At 37.4% G+C, this 17,131-nt stretch overlaps 1 pseudogene; it reads left to right on the top strand.

Annotated features, from left to right (window-relative positions):
• The first annotated feature begins 8,662 nt into the window (after window positions 1-8,662).
• LOC148195402 (uncharacterized) lies at window positions 8,663-11,650 on the top strand (annotated as a pseudogene).
• Window positions 11,651-17,131: the final 5,481 nt, after the last annotated feature.

Below are 17,131 nucleotides of genomic sequence, written 5' to 3'. Positions count from 1 at the left end.
TAAACAAATACTTCCCATAGTAAAAAATCAACAAACGAAAGCAAGAAATCTCTTCTTTCAGACAAGAAATTGGAAGAGACATTAGGGCAAGCATGGGATAAATACAAGAGCTTGCTGAGAAAGACACATACTCATGGTTTTGATGAAGCAACAATAGTCATTCTTTTCCTTGGAGGTCTTGGTTCACAAACCAAATTGATGCTAGATGCCTTAGTTGGAGGCAATATCAAATGCAAGACTCCAGAGGAAGCCAATGAGTTAATTGAAAACATGGCTACCATTGACAATGTTATGCACAGTGAAAGAAGAGCTCCATCACAATCTAAGGGAGTTCTACATTTACAATCTTATGATGCTTTGCTTGCTCAAAACAAGATTATAACTCAACAATTGGAGATTTTGACAAAGAAGCTTTCTCAGCCACCAAAGGAGTGTCGGAATGTTTCAAAAGTTCAACAACAACTTTGTGAACAATGTGGTGGTGATCATATCAATGGTCAACGTGTTGTGCCTGAGAATATCAATGAAGAAGTTAGTTACATGTGCAACTAGTTTCGTCCCAACAATTATAATCAATGGTATATCAATGAAGAAGTTAGTTACATGTGCAACTAGTTTCGTCCCAACAATTATAATCAATGGTGGAAATCTCATCCTAGCATGGGACAAACTCAGTTTGCGCAAACTGGTGGACAAGTTAATAGAGCACCACAGCAGCAACAACAGTGGCAACAACAACCTGTTACCAATGAGGAGCTACTATGAAGTTTTGATGATGATAAAAGCTGAAGAATTGAAGACTCTACATGCATCTTTGTTAAATGCATTTTGTACAAACAAATGTATAGGATAAATTGTAATGATGTAAAAACTGTTAGAAGTTTTCGTATTTAGTGAGTCATTGCGCAAATAATCGATTATCAAGAGCCAATTTAGAAGAGCGTTGCTCGCGCAACTAATCGATTATTACACAGAATAATCGATTATCACTGTTTCATTTAATATTGTCCAAGTCTCTGGAATAATCGATTATCACATTTTCAAAACCCCATAACGGACACAAATAATCGATTATCACTTATGATAATGGATTATCAGTGTCAGTTGGGAGATGTCTTTTCAGTTTTTGTCCCTGCACGAAACTAGGCTTATAAATAGAGGTCTTCACAACTCTTAGAAAAAAACTTTTCAATTGAGAGTATTAGAGCTTTGTGCCTAAGGGAAGCTCTCTGTGAGTGAAAAGGATCCATGCCATTTTGAGAATACAGTTTGTCTAAGGAAGTTCTCAAAGTGATAGAGTGCTCTTGTCTGGTCTTGTGAATAGGAGAAGCTCGCGCTTTGTGTGTTAAAGGTTGTAGTCGTTCTCTTCAAGTTGGCAGAGTTGTTGCTTCCGGTTCGTGCGTCGAAGGAAGCTCTTCCAGTTCGTTTGTCAAAGGAAGTTACTTGTTGCACTCTTCTGGTTCGTTTGTCGAAGGAAGGTGTTTTCTATTCTTTGCTCATTTCATTATCTTGTAATATGTACGACTATATTTTTAGTGAAAAAGGTTAATCATTATTTATAGTGATTAACGAATGGACGTAGAATCTTTTGATTCGAACTAGGATAAAAATTCTGTGTTTATTTTCTTGATCCCTAAACTCTTATCACATCAACTGTTCGATAAAAAAGTTCGCTAAGAAAATCAATTTTTGAAACCGACTATTTTATCTTGTGTTGTGATCGTTACACGCTTTCCGCTATCTATATTTTTTTCCGTTGTGCGACTCTATATCTATACCGATTGTTCCGACAATTGGTATCAGAGCTTGCTTTGATAGTTTTTCAAATTTTTCGAAAATGGGCTGTCATAACCAAGTTAATGCTGAGGGTTCTTCTATTTATAGACCTCGTTTGTTTATGGGGGAAAATTATGCATTTTGGAAAATTAGAATGCAAATATTTTTGGAGTCTATTGACAGGGGTATTTGGGAAGTTGTTATGAATGGACCAATTGTTCCCACTATTTTTGTGAATGATATGTAGGTAGAAAAACCATTTTTACAGTGGACTATGGATGAAAATAGAATGGCACAATATGATGTTAGGGCTAGGAACATAATTTTGTTTGTACTGACCCTTGATGATTTTTCAAAGTTTCTGTTTATGAAAGTGCTCAAGAAATGTGGGAATTTTTAAGAGGCACTCATGATAAAGTCACAGGTGTTGTTAAGTTGACGTTGTTCGATTCAAGCTCCTCAAGCTCAAACAATTCAAATGAGCAAGAAAATCTATGCTTAATGGCCAACAATGATCATCTAAAAGCCAACTCTTGAAGAAAAAGAAGGACAATAAAGGCTCCTCATCCAGCTTTAAATGTTATGGATGTGGTGAAAGAGGCCATATAAAAGCCGTTTGTCCAATTATCAAGAAAATGCACAAAAAGAAGAAGGTCCACATTGCTTGGGTTGATAATGACTCAAGTAGTTCAAGTGATTCTATTGAAGAAGCAAACTTATGTTTGACAGCTAATGTTGATGACACTGCAAGCCAAGTAAGTTGCTCTAGCCTTGACACTAGTGAATTTGATGTACAAAAAGCTTTTCTTGAATTGCTTGATGAATCTGAGAAATTAAATGCTGCTCATAAAAATTTGAAAAAGGAGTTTAAAGAATTGCAAATTAAATATTAGAAAGCATTAGATGGGGAAGTTATTTTAAGAAATAAAATATGCAATTTAGAAATGAAAGAAATTACAAATGTTGAACATCCTGTTGAATGCCTTTCATGTAAGAGTCATGTGCTTGATATTGATTCTCTTGAAAATCTGCTTGAAGTTGCAACTAGAAATAATAATGTTCAAATGCCTATACCTGTTAAAAAGGTTTATAAAAATAAAAGTCTTTTTAAAAGTAAGAACAAAATTAAAAGAACACGTACGGTATGGGTTGAAAAATGAACTATGTCTTATAGAAACCCAAATGTTGTCACATGCTTTTATTGTATGAAAAAGGGGCACACTTCTCACAAATGTAGAATTAAACATTTTGATGTTCCAAATGGAAAATATGCTTGGATTCCTGTTATAAAGTAAATTGTCTCTAACCTCAAAGGACTCAAATGAGATTATGGGGACCAAAACTCTATTGTTTTGTTTTGCAGGTTAATTTTTCAAAAGAAAAAGAAGACTCTATGGTATCCTGGTATCTTTTAAGAGCTTTGAAATAATTTATGAATGTTAGATGTGTCTTAAGTTGAAAATTTGGCCCAAATTTGTGTTTTTTGGAAATTAACGTAAATAATCGATTACCAAGGGTAATAATGGATTATCTTAAGTCACAGCGTAAAAAAAACTTTTTTTTAAAATCTTTTTTGAGTCTGTTTTTAAAAGGGGATTATTATATGCAGGGGAAGATATATGAGTTTGTTAGATATCTTGTCTTTATCTCTATTATGGATTAATTAATACTGTTTGTACTTCTTAATTAGAGTTGAATTTCTTCTTATATTCCATGAGGTATTCTGTTCTTTCATGTTATGAAATTTCAATTTTATTTCTGTTTTGAAATGCATCAATTCATTTGTTAAGGGGGAGAAAATTTTGAGGGGGAGTTTTTTCCACTTTTTTACTTTTTGCTTATGATCAAAAAGGGGGAGAAAACTTCTAATTTAAGTAGTGTAGATATTACTAACATGTTTGTATGTTTGTAAGTAAAAAATCTGTGCAGGAAATTAGAAATGCTTTTAACAAGAAGATATTTTTTATCATCATCAAAAAGGGGGAGATTGTTACCAATGAGGAGCATTGGTATCTTGAAGCTACTGTGAAGTTTTAATGATGATAAAAGGTGAAGAATTGAAGACTCTAAATGCATCTTTGTTAAACGCATTTTGTAGAAACAAATGTATAGGATAAATTGTAATGATGTAAAAACTGTTAGAAGTTTTCGTATTTAGTGAGTCATTGCGCAAATAATCGATTATCAAGAGCCAATTTAGAAGACAGTTGCTCGCGCAAATAATTGATTATTACACAGAATAATCGATTATCACTGTTTTATTTAATACTGTCCAAGTCTCTGGAATAATCGATTGTTGCTCAGGATAATCGATTATCACATTTTGAAAACCCCTAACGGACACAAATAATCGATTATCACTTATGTTAATCGATTATCAGTGGCAGTTGGGAGAGGTCTTTTTAGTTTTTGTCCGTGCACGAAACTAGGCTTATAAATAGAGGTCTTCACAGCTCTTAGAAAAAAACTTTTCAATTGAGAGTATTAGAGCTATGTGCCTAAGGGAAGCTCTCTTTGAGTGAAAAGGATCTATGCCATTTTGAGAATACAGTTTGTCTAAGGAAGTTCTCAAAGTGATAGAGTACTCTTGTCTGGTCTTGTTAATAGGAGAAGCTCGCGCTTTGTGTGTCAAAGGTCGGAGCAGTTCTCTTCAAGTTGGCAGAGCTGTTGGTTCCGGGTCATGCGTCGAAGGAAGCTCTTCCAGTTCGTTTGTCGAAGGAAGTTACTTGTTGCACTCTTCTAGATCGTTTTTCGAAGGAAGGTGTTTTCTATTCTTTGCTCATTTCATTATCCTGTAATCTGTACAACTATATTTTTAGTGAAAAAGGTAAATCATTATTTATAGTGATTAACGACTCGACGTAGAATCTTTTGATTCGAACCAGGATAAAAATTTTGTGTTGATTTTAGTGATCCCTAAACTTTTAGCACATCAACTGTTCGATAAAAGTTCGCTAAGAAAATCAATTTTTGAAACCGACTATCTATATTTTATTCCGTTGTGTTGTGATCGTTACACGCTTTCCGCTATCTATATTTTATTCCGTTGCCCGACTCTATATCGGTACCGATTGTTCCGACACAACCCTCTCTAACTAACAGAACTACAAACCTTTAAGAGACTTCCAACAATTCATGCAGGCAACTCTTTCCACTCAGAAAAGCACTGAAGCTGCTATAAGAAACCTGGAGATGCAGGTTGGTTAAATGGCCAAGAAGTTAGAAGACATGCCTATCAGAAAGTTTTGGGGCTAATACTGAAGTTAACCCCAAAGAAGAATGCAAAGCTATTGTGAGTGTGAAAGATGAGGGAGAGAAAGAAAGAGAAAAGTTGAGTGAGAAAGAAAAAGAAGAGAGTGCGAGAAAAGAAAAAGTTGAAAAAATATTTGAGATCAAGGAAAAGTAAAAAGAAAAAGAATAGATTGAGAGAGAGAAAAAAGAAGAGGTTGAGAGAAGAAAAGAAAAATTAGATAAAAATTTCAATCACCCTCAAGAGTGCCCCAAAAAAGAAAAAGAGAGACAATCAGGGTGCTTTGAGGAAATCTCTAGAAAATTGGGGGTTAGAATTCCTATGACTAAAGCATTGCAACAGATTCCTGAATATGCTAAGTTTTTGAAGAAACTCCTGAAAAGAAAGAAATGTTTAGTGGAGGACACAATATAGGTACAGGAAGAGTGCAGTGTGATCTTACAAAAGACACTTCCTCCTAAGGTTGAAGATCCAGGAAGTTTCACTATTCCGTGCACTATTGGGAGTCCTAAAATAGCGAAAGCCCTAATTCATTTAAGGTCCAATATCAATTTGATGCCCTTATCTTTTGTTGAAAAGATTGGTGGTCTGGAAGTTAAACCTACAAGATTGACTTTGTTTATGGCTGATGGATCCACCAAAAAGCCCTATGGTGTGGTCATTATCGAATTTGGAGATCCCTATTATTCTTGGTAGGCCATTCATGAAAACGGCCAAGGTTGTCATTAATGTTGATGGTGGAACTATAACACTTAAAGACCAAGAAGAGGAGGTGATCTTCAATGTCTTCAATGCGGAGCATCGAATCCAGGTGAAGAAGAATAGTCTCAAGACTTCAAGTGGAGATACACCAGAGGCCAGTACTAAAGCTGTCAAGCCAGGTAAAAAAGGTAAAAAATGTTTTTTTATCACAGGTGAAAGAGGAAGAAAAAGACAACAAAGGAAAAAGTGTTCATCAAGACTCCCTGGAGAAACATGAAGAATTTAGACCAGGCATTCCACTGACATTCAACAAAAAGTTGTGGGTTGTGAAAGAACTCAGAACTGATGGACTGATAGAGATTAAATCTCCAATTTCCAAGAGAATCAAGAAGGTGAACAGGAAGTTACTGAAGGACTATTGGTGTGGAGAAGGAAAAGACAACACCAAAATCAGAGATATCATTAACTTATTGGGTCAAGCTAGTGACGTTAAAGAAGCGCTTGTTGGGAGGCAACCCAGTGTTTTACAAACTTTTATTTGTTTATTGTTTCTTTAAGTTTTGAATTTTTTTCTGTTTATTTTGTGTTTGCTTTGGGTCAAGCTAGTGAGGTTAAAGAAGCGCTTGCTGGGAGGCGACCCAGTATTTATGCATTTTTATTTTGTTTGTTTCTGTTTGTTTGAGTCTAGTGTGCTTAACCTGTAATAACTAAAGGTTTGAGGGGTGAAGAGAGATTATTTGATTGATTTGAGTGTTGTCGTGAGGGTTAGGGAAAAGAAACTGGAAAAATCCTAAGTTGAATCTGAGAACTCAAGGCCAGGACCACCCAAAACAAGCTAAAAAGTAAAGGGGGAAAAGTGTCGCTCGCCGCTTCAGCGCCCTCTGAGGGGCGCCCAGGTGGCGCGACTGCAGACTTGGTTTTTAAGTTGGGGCTTGAGCGGGATTTCGGCCCAAACACCTCTCTAGGGTTCGCACAAGCCCCCTCTCTCAGATTCTCCTCGCTCTAGCCTCCCTAAACACCTCTCCCAAGTCCTCTCTTCACTTTCCCCCTTCACTTTTCCACCAAAAACCCTATTTCTCACTTAATTTGCACCTCTCAACCATCAAAAATTGGGGCTTTTGATTGTGTGGCTTCTAGGGGACACATTTATGCACTTAAATTGAGCTTCAATTTCTTTTTTCTTGTCTCCAACCAAGTAAGTTCTTGTGGAATGAGCATTTTAAAGTTGAATTTTGAAGGATTTTGATGAGAAAGTTTGATTTTTTATGCTTTATACTGTCTATGCTTGATTTCCCACTGTTTGGACCGATTAAATTGTGCCAATTTTAATCTAAACTAGGTTAAAATTGAATTGGAAAAGGGAAGAAACAACAAGGTTACGCTTGGCTGCACCGCGCGCCGCTCAAGCGCCCCCTAAGGGGCGCCCAACCGGCAGTGGTAGATTTGTTTGTTTTTCTGATTGTTCTATTTTTTTTGGCTGTTTGATTCTATGCAGGAATGACATCTTCTTGAGGAAAAAGAATTAAAACCCTTGGTTCCAAAGAAAAGGGGACAAAGAGGAAGGAGAAGGAGCAATTTTACTCAACAAAGTTCAGAAACCCTACTCATGAAAGATACTTCCCATAAGAGGAGGGAAGAAAATTGCTAATGGAAAGGAAGGTGGCCTCCATACCATCCTTAGCTCCCTAGTTTGAAAGGGAGCTGAACAATAGAGACTAGGGTCACCTGGCAGTCTACCCCTCTCCCGCCAATGTTGACATAGTTGTCAACACCCAATTTCGTCCGATTGACTAAATAATATACACATTTTCTCATTCTATCTTATTTTATTTTATTTTACTTTTCCTTTTATCATTTCCATTTTAATTTTTGTTTTTACTTCTTATTTTTATTTTTAGTTTTGTTCTAAGACGATTAATATGGTTAAATGTAATTAACATAATAAAAAAGAAGAAGAAAAAGGGAAAAAGGTTTGGAACGTTCCATTTTGTCTTTAGTATAAAAAAAAGAAAACTTTTGTCGGGAGAAAGGACGGGGAGGGGAGTTGGTGAGAGCTTCCACGATTCACCAAGAAAAAAGAAAGACACCAGCCAAAAGGGGGAGAGATCACCGGAGACGAAGCTGACAAAGGCAAGCAGAGCTCCAAGAGGTAAGCACACCTTGCTCACTCGTGTAGACATAGTCATGTAAGCTTGCTACATTATATTTCATTTTATGCTTGAAGTCGCTTTGCTTAAGTATGTATTATGGTAGGAGTCTTCCCCTTTCTCCATTCCACATTCTTACCGAACACCTTCATCACCTTTCCCTAAGCACCCCTGCACAGTGGAGCTGTGACCGACCATCACGAGCTCTCCGATTTTCCACGGCCTTCAGCGCCTCTGTTCACTCCAATCAACAATAAAATTGAATCATTAAGCGAGAAACTCACACAGAGAACACCGCAAAATGAAACCAACAGATACTCGTGCTCTATTCAACCTTCACTTGCTTCAAATGAAACTAACAACCAAAACCAGATTCAATACCTTAGTGTTTCTTTAAATTTCTTGAGTCTTGAAAGAATGCCATCCAGGGCACCACTACACCAAATTCCCAAACACACCATGGTGTTCATAGTTTTCGGTGCGCTGTAGAGAATGCAATAAGGAGTGGGGTTGGACCAAATCCCCCTCTATTGCACAGTTTCGCTTCGGTGGGGGATGAAGCCATTTGCAGCAGAGTTGTTGTCGAGGCCTTCACATACGATGGAAGCTTTTTTGCTGTAAAGGAGGTGTCCTTATTGGGTCATAGAGGCGAGAGCGAACAAAGTATTTTCTAGCTTCGGCAAGAAATATCTCTTTTGAGTCAATTCCAGCATGACAACATAGTTCAATATCTAGGCACACACAAGGATAATGTTACGTTGTATATCTTCCTCGAGATTGTAGCGGGATGACCCATTGTAGAGAAAGTCGAAGAGAAGAGAGAAAGAGGGCGGTGACTCTACGGCCAGCAGTAGCTCCGGTGACGCTTGGTGTCGCCAACGACGCAGAGAGAGGGAAGGCGGTGGCGTCGCAGCCGGCAGCACTTCCGGTGGCGCTTAGGGTCGCCGCCGACACCGAGACTAATAGAAGGTGGTGGCACGGTGGCTGGTTCGAAGAAGTAGTGTTGCATGTGTTCAAGGGAGGCAAGCCCACCCTAAGCTAGTTCAATCAAAGAAAGAGACCCTGGGTCTCTGATGTGTTGATTGTGAATGGTGGAATGAGTTGAAATTGGTTGAACCCCTATAGTTTTCTATGTAAGAAGGAGTTTTGGGCCTAGCTGGTGGGCTAAATCTTCTTCCAGACGTGTTGCACTACTGTTTGCACCCCTTTGCATTTCGTTTCAGTTGGGCCTCGAGCATTTTGTTAAATCTGATAACTCTAAATAAGGGTTTAGGCTTTGATCCTGTGTCTATTTGATACCCCCTGTTCGTATATCGCACCCCTATTCTGTTTAGGCTTAAGCCCATCCTGTCTAAAAAAAATGGTTTGGGCACACCCATTTTCTCATTTAGGTACCTCTACATCTTTTATTTATTTATTATTTTACTTCATTGTTTTTTTTTGTTTTTTTAAATATCTATATATTTTAAAATATATATAATAATACATAAAAATATAAAATATATATAATAATAAAAATAAGTTTTAAAAGTTAAGCACACGTGTGACCGCTCACGCCGTCCTTGTGCTAAAAAAACCTTTTCTCTTTTAAAAAAATAATAATAATAAAAATATGTTTTAAAGGATAAGCACGCGTGTGACCGCTCACGTCGTCCTTGTGCTAAAAAAACATTTTCTCTTTCTTTTTAAAAATAATAATAATAAATATGTTTTAAAGGTTAAGCACACATGTGACCTCTCGCGTGGTCCTTGTCCTAAAAAACCCTTTTCTCTTCCTCTTAAAAATAATAACAAAAATATGTTTTAAAGGTTAAGCGCACGTGTGACTGCTCGCGTCGTCCTTTTGCTAAACATCCTTTTCTCTTTCTTTCAAAAATAATTAAAAAATAACCAAAATAGTTTTAAAGGTTGAACACTCGTGTGATTGTCCACATCGTCCTAGTGTTCAATACCTTTCTCTCTTCTTTAAAAATAAATAAAAATAACAAAAATATCATTTTAAAAGTTAAGCATAGGTGTGACCGCTCGCGTCGTCCTTGTGCTAAAAAACGTTTTCTCTTTCTTTGAAAAAAATAATTAAAAATTATTAAAAGTAATTTTAAAGGTTAAGCACTCGTGTGATCGTCCGCATCGTCCTAGTGTTTAAGACCATTCTCTTCTCTTAAAAAAACAAATATTTTAGTATCATTCCAAAGGTACAAGTACTCGTGTGACCGTCCGCGTCGACCTTGTACTCAATACCTTTTTTTCTCGAAAATATTAAAAAAACATATAATCTTCAAAAATTAGAAAATATCTACATTTTCAAACAATAAACAATATCTCAACTGTAACTACGTGATCCTTGATTCTCCATCAAAAATGGAGATACGTAGGAGCAAGGCTAGTCCTTGTCAGGTTCACTTCCCAAAAATCCAAAATCCTTTCAAAACAAATTTTTAGACAATTTGCAAACAAACTTCTCAAACAATTTCAAAAGAACTACGTAACCCTGATTTCTCGTTTTGAATGACAATACGTAGGAGCAAGGTCAATCCTTGTTGGACTAAAAAAACGAAAAATTATATTTTGTGTCTTTAGAGTTTTATTTTTGGGGATAATTAAACATTTTGAAAACCACATCACATTCGCGTATTTAGTTAAAGGTACTACCTTCGGGCAGGTGTGGTAGGGTGCTAATACCTTCCCTACGCGTAACCGACTCCTGAACCCAGAATCTGGTTTTCACAGACCATGCCTTATCCTTTTATGGTTTTTCCGTAGTTTTCCATAATAAACTATGGTGGTGACTCCAAATCTCGTTTTACAAACTCGTCTTTTTTTTGGATTAACAAACTCGTCTTTTTTTTGGATCATCGTGCCGTCGCGATTCCCGTTGCTAAAGCATTGGGAGGAGAAGATGAGACGTACTTCAGCTACGTGAGGGGTAAGAGGATTATTTTTTATGCTGATGCTATTAACTGCTTCCTTAGTATAGAGTGCGAGGGGCAACAATGTCAGTTTGCTTCATTTGCTGGAAGGGGTAGATTATGAGGATGTGGAGTGAACCTTATGTGTGCCTAGAGGGCATTTTCAGAGGAACAGGTATGGGGAACCCGTCCACCTTACTAGACCCCATCTGACGCCTCTGGCGAAGTGTTGGATGACATTCTCTCATGCCAATATCTAGCCCTGCTCTCATGTTTCTGACATCACTGTTCATAGGGCTATCCTCCTCTACTGTATTCTTAGAGGCCTTAATGTTAACATAGGCGAGATCATAGCTGATAAGATCTAGAGTTGTTCCCGTGGTGCAACCAGCAAGGCACCCCTGGGACATCCTTCATTGATCACCCACCTTTGTGAGGCTGCATGCATTAATGTTTCAAGGCCACCATTGGAGCGTCCAAGAAAGAAGTTGGACGTAGCTTACTTTACTCACTATTGTGCAGTGGATGAGCCAGACCATCCAAAGCAGCCACTACAGCAGCCCATGGCACACAGGAGGACGCCATCACCAGCTTAGGAGCCGGTTCATGAGGTCTCTCCTTTCCAGATGCGGGACATGTACTATTCTCTGCTGGATGCTAGGATGGTTGTCGTATACAAGGGCGAGCAGGATCTGCTGAGGACACTGACGCCCGCATTCCCTAAGAGACTGTTCATGTCTTAAGATGAATTTGCAACTTATGTGGCATGGCCCGCTGACACAGCACATGAGGATGATAGAGCTGAAGCAGCTAAAGCTTCAGTCATGGATGAGGATGTTGAGGATGAGGATTCTGATGAGGAGTGATGATTTATATTTGGCACCTACTGAAGGGTGCCATCTTTGTTATGACCATGATTTATTTTATTTTTCTGTTTTTGTGTTAATTGCTTTTATTGACTGTATTTTGTTTCTGTTTTATTAGTTTCCTTTTTAATTATTTGCTTTATATTGTGCTTTGCTTTAATGGACTAAAATGCTTTGGTTCACCTATGATTGTTTTGTGATGGGTATTGCTTTGTGATATTCTAGTGTGTGGATTGATGTTGAGATTATGCATGATATGTTGATATACAGGTGATAACTCATAGAGTATGAAACAGATGCTTGAGGTAAAGTTTGAATGAGAAACTAAGTGGGGTCTTTTTTCTGAATTTTGGGACTTGAGAGTTTACCTGTGTGAGTTTTGGGCTTCAGAGTTTTTGTGAATAATTGCTATTACTTTGGAAGCATGAATGATTATTCCCAAATTTGATGTGATTGAACTACTGGCTTGCAAGTTTCATATGATCAAGGCCATCTTTTGCTTTCCCTGATTCTTTTAGCCTTCACATGATTTTATCCACTGAAAAAGAAAACAATTTAGTTTGCCCTTTGAACCATGAGCCTTATGCATGTTTTGAAAAGGCAAAGTTACAAGCCATGAAAAGCCCTTGTGATGAAAACTTGCTTGTGAGTCTGTTTGATTGTGGTTAAATGAAAGGCAAAGTTAATTTGTGTGACATTGTGATAGCAGAGTCAAACAGACACCAACACCTCACTATACACCTGTGAGTTGAGTGATAAACTTTTGAGTGCTTGAGTGAAACAATTTTCTTGGTGAGGAGTAGTTCTTTGAATTTCTGATTGCATCTCTGCTTGGTTGATAGATCATCCTTAAAGATAGCATCTGTTGAAGTACATGAGCATCACACTAATTTTAATTGATTAAGGCATCTATACATCTTAACTGACATCTATATGCTGAGTTGATCAAAGTGATTTCTTGTCTGGAAGAAATTTTTTTGAAAAAAGTTGAGTCATTGTAATGATTGTTCTTAAAAGCTAAGTTATAATTTGCTTCGCTTGAGGACAAGCAAAGTTCTAAGTTTGGGGTTGTGTTAAGTCACAACACCCTACAACCATGAAACGATAGCAAAAAAATTTCAAACACATAAAACAACCTAAGCAAAAAAAACACACATACTCAAACATACACGACAAAACATATACTAACACACACACAACACACTAACACAACAAAAGACCTAAAACCAAATCCTTGGTCCCCGGCAACGGTGCCAAAATTTGATGGGGCTGTTGCGGCCCATACAAATTTGATGTGCATTAAGAATGCAGTATAGTGCTAGGAAGTGACTCCTAGGTCGTCTCTCAAGGACCAAATGTGGTTCAGGTAATAAGTCGAACACGTAGTGGGGAGGGTTTTGTGAATGCAAATGATTAAATTAAAATGGAAATTAAACACAATCGAACATAATTGAAAGCATTAAAGTGCATGAAACATTAAAGTGAACAATGCAACAGATAAATATCCAAACACAATTCAAACTATAGAAATGCAACACTTAAGCTAAAACATTAAATGCACAATCTTGTAAGCTAAACATCAGAAGCAATTCATCACAGAAATGACAAAAAGAAAACGCTTGAAGAGTTAGTTTAAATAAGTGAGTAAGCTGCTGTAAAATAAAATTCGTGCTACACCATTTTTCCATCCAAGGCCGTGACACCACTCATCCTCTTCCAGCACGTCATTTCTCAAAGCAAAAATGAGATGAACTTCTAAAATAAATATCCACCCAGGCCGTGGCCTATCCAGCTAATGAGTGCACCGTGCTTCTTCATTCAAAGCTAAATAAAAATCACCGCTTGCAGCATATCCCAAAACAAAAACAACTTCTCTTTTCTTTCATTGAAATCCATGCATACTCCTTTTGTAAAATCAAATAAAATGATGATGAAAATCCATTCTTCCTACAGCATCTTGACCGTAGCTTTTAAAAGAAAACAAATGCATTTCTTCACTCCAAATGAAATCACGCGCTTTTCCTCCTCCCAAGACGTGTCAACTGCCTTCTACTTTGCTTGACCGTGCCACTTTCATATTAAAATCACCGTGTTGCTTGTCACTGGCCTTTATTTTGTTTAAAAGAAAGATAACCCGCTGCACTGCTTCTGCCTCAAATGTCTACATCCACGCACAAGCCAAATGAAATTTCGTGAGTTACTCTTCAAGCCAAAATAAGTCAGCTCCTCCTTCCTTGCTTCCAGCACAAGAATCAACGCAATAAAGGAAGAGTTCTTCTCTTATTCACAACTTGGCAGTGTTGACGTCTCCTTCCAATAGCCATGTCACTGTTTGCTTTGCTTCTTTTCATTCCAAGGAACTTTAAAATAAAAACATAAAACAATACTTCATTCTCCCCCTCAAACAGCGTGAACATTCAAGCATAGAAACAATAAAAGGATTGAATCAAAAGTGCTTAAAAAACCCAAAAAAATGAAAGAAAGAGTGTGCTTCTTCATTATCCAAAAACCCTTGAAAACAGTTTTCAAAACCGAAAAATGAGTGCGTGCGGATGGTCCAAGGTCGTGTGTCTCTCTTTTATGAGGGTGGGATCCACACAAAAATCCTAGGGTGCCAAGTCATCCACCCCCACTTTTGGGCTTAGTTCATTTTGCCAATTTACAAAAGTTAATCCAAAAACATTCTACGCTACTAAATTACAATTTAATTAATTCTAAAATGTCTATTAGGAGAGTCTTGAATTTATTTGCATTCTTCCTGATGTCCCAAAATGTATCTCCAAAATTTTTCCTTCAAGCAATGATGAAAATAATTAGCCTTAGATAATTCAAATTAATTAAAATTAGAATTTATGGTCAAATTAAGAACAATTAGCAAAAATGGGGAAATACTGGACATTCAAGCATAATTCCCTGATTAAATCTAGCACAATAAGCTAAGTGAAATCAAGAAAATATTGACTCATCATAAATACACCCTTTTCTACTTACAAACTTGCTTGAAATCATGTTTTTCTGTTAAGTTGTGTAAATAAGAGAGTTGAGGTTGAATTTGATGATTTTATGACTAATTCCCTTTGTTTTCATAGAAATTGAGTTAATATGGAAAGCAGGGATAAAGTGCTAAGGAGATAGAGCTTAGAAAGGTCCAGAAAAAGCACTAGAAGGAAGGAAGCTCGAGGCTTGGGAGCCCTTTTTGGAGGGCTTGAGCGCACGAAACCACCGCTCGTTGCCTAGGCGCCCCTTTTTGGGCATTTGAGCGGCAACAACACGAACTGCCGGAAGTCCTCTGGAAGGCTTAAGCGCAGGAAGTGTCGCTTACCGCCCGAGCGCCCCTTTTGGAGCGCTTGAGCGCCGGAGGTAGAAGGCTTGGGCGATCTCTAAGAGGCTTGAGTGTGGAAGACCACTACTCGCCGCCCGGGCGCCCTAAGTTGGACGCTTGAGAGCCATTCTCCCGGGATTGGGCTTTGTTTCTGTTATGCTTTCATTATATTTAAAGGACCCAGGCTTCCTAGGTTTTGTATCTCTGACTAGAGCAGCACAACAACACACTCTTCCACTCTCTGAAGGTGGATTTGGATGTGAAAGCGTCCTTCCTCTACTTTTAGGGTTTGGCTATCTCATCCTTCTCCATTATTCATCTAGTTTATCCATGTCTGTGGGGAACTAAACTCTATTTGTTGTTGGGGGATGATGTAACCTTCTAAACTCTCATGTATTTAAATTGATGCTAAATTCCATATGCTTTTTCGTTAATTGATAGAGTAATTCATCTGTGCTTATTACATTCTTTATTTTACTCATTCATCGCAATATTTATGAATTGCATGAGTGCTAGGAGGTTCATTTTTGTGTTACTCTGCTATTGATCAAATTGCATTCATATTTAATATTTTGTCTTTGCATCTTAAACCAATGATCTCATTTTATTTAAGTCTTAATTAATCGAGCCATCACACAACTGTTTAGTGCCGAGAGTCTTCTGGGATACAATACTTGGTCTTACCATTTTATATTACTTGTGCGATTTGGTACACTTGTCAATCCATCAACAGAGGATTTCTTGCTTGTGGCTTTGAGAGCAATCAATTTCTATTCTTCAATTTCTTCTTCCTCTCTAAGCCTTCCAACTTCTAATTCATGCTGCTTGCCAAAAAGGGCTTCCATATTCATGTTAGTTAAATTTCTAGATTCCAAAATAACAGTTACCTTTGGCTGCCAGCTTCTGTTTAAACTCTTCAAGATTTTGATGTTAATCTCTTCTTTCTCAAAATATTTCCCGAGAGCCATTAGATGGTTGACAATCTATGTAAACCTCTTATGCACATCATAGATGGTCTCCCCGGCCTTAATCCTGAACAACTCATATTCCTACACGAGAGTTCTTTCTAGCACGTTTTTCCTTGTCAGTACCTTCATGTGTCACTTCAAGAACTTTCCACATTTCTTTGGCATTCTTGCATTGGGAAATCCTGAAAAACTCATCCATAGTTAGTGCAAAAGGAATTACGTTCCTAGCCTTAACATCATATTGTTCTCTACGGTTCTCATCCTAAGGCCACACTGAAATGTTTTTCAAAACAATTTTTCCATTCACAATTTGAGTGGGCTCATATGGATCGTTTAGAATTGCATTCCAAACTCCTTTATCCATAGATTCAAGAAAAGTTTGCATCCTTATTTTCCAAAAGGCATAGTTTTGTCCAACAAATAGTGGTGGTCTATTTGTGGATGCACCTTCACCAAAGGTTTGAAAATTGAAAGCCATTTTCTAGGATCTATCGATTAAACGGAAATAGTAATCGATTAGGTGTTCAAATATTTTATGAAAACCAGCTCTGGTGTGATAACACTCTAGATTTACATATTTTTCTTTGTTAAAAATCATTTCTTAGATTTCTTTAGTTTTTAATTTCTTATAATTAGGCTAGTTTTATGTTTTCCTCTTAATTCTTTAGTTTTATAGAATTTGAGTTAAAAATAGGTTTTTAGGAGTATTTTTGGTAGTTGTAAATAATTAGAGAATTAATATTTTTTTTAGAAAATCTTTTGATAAAAACATTTCTTTTTATTTCTTAAATTTCATTTCTTTCTATAGTTTTGGACTGATTTTTCTTTGTTGCAGATTGGGCCTTAGGAATTGGGTTTGGACCATTTGTCAGTAGAGGTGCAATTAGGCTAAATGCATTGGCTGGATTTGGGCCGCTACTGTTGTTCTGCATCGCTGCATTGCTGCACTGGAAAAATAGGGGTTAATCTAATTGCACAATTTGGGCAGCTAATGCTGAGCTATTTGGAACATTCTACATTGGGTCCTTCTTAGTTACTACGCTGCTGGACATTGGAAGTTGCTGCTCTTATGTGGGTCGGTTCCCTGGATATGGGCTTAAGTGAAACGATGAGTTTCAAAGGAGGCAGCTTTGGGGGTTGAGCTCGGGACTTCATTTGGAGGAGAAAGCAGTCTCTCTCGAGCAAAGTTCA

The sequence above is a fragment of the Vigna umbellata genome, chromosome 7 (assembly GCF_029865625.1).
Source record: "Vigna umbellata cultivar VRB3 chromosome 7, Vumbellata_1.0, whole genome shotgun sequence".
NCBI classification, from domain to species: Eukaryota; Viridiplantae; Streptophyta; class Magnoliopsida; order Fabales; family Fabaceae; genus Vigna; species Vigna umbellata.
Note: the sequence above shows the minus strand (reverse complement) of the source record. Positions and strands in the feature narration are given on the sequence as shown.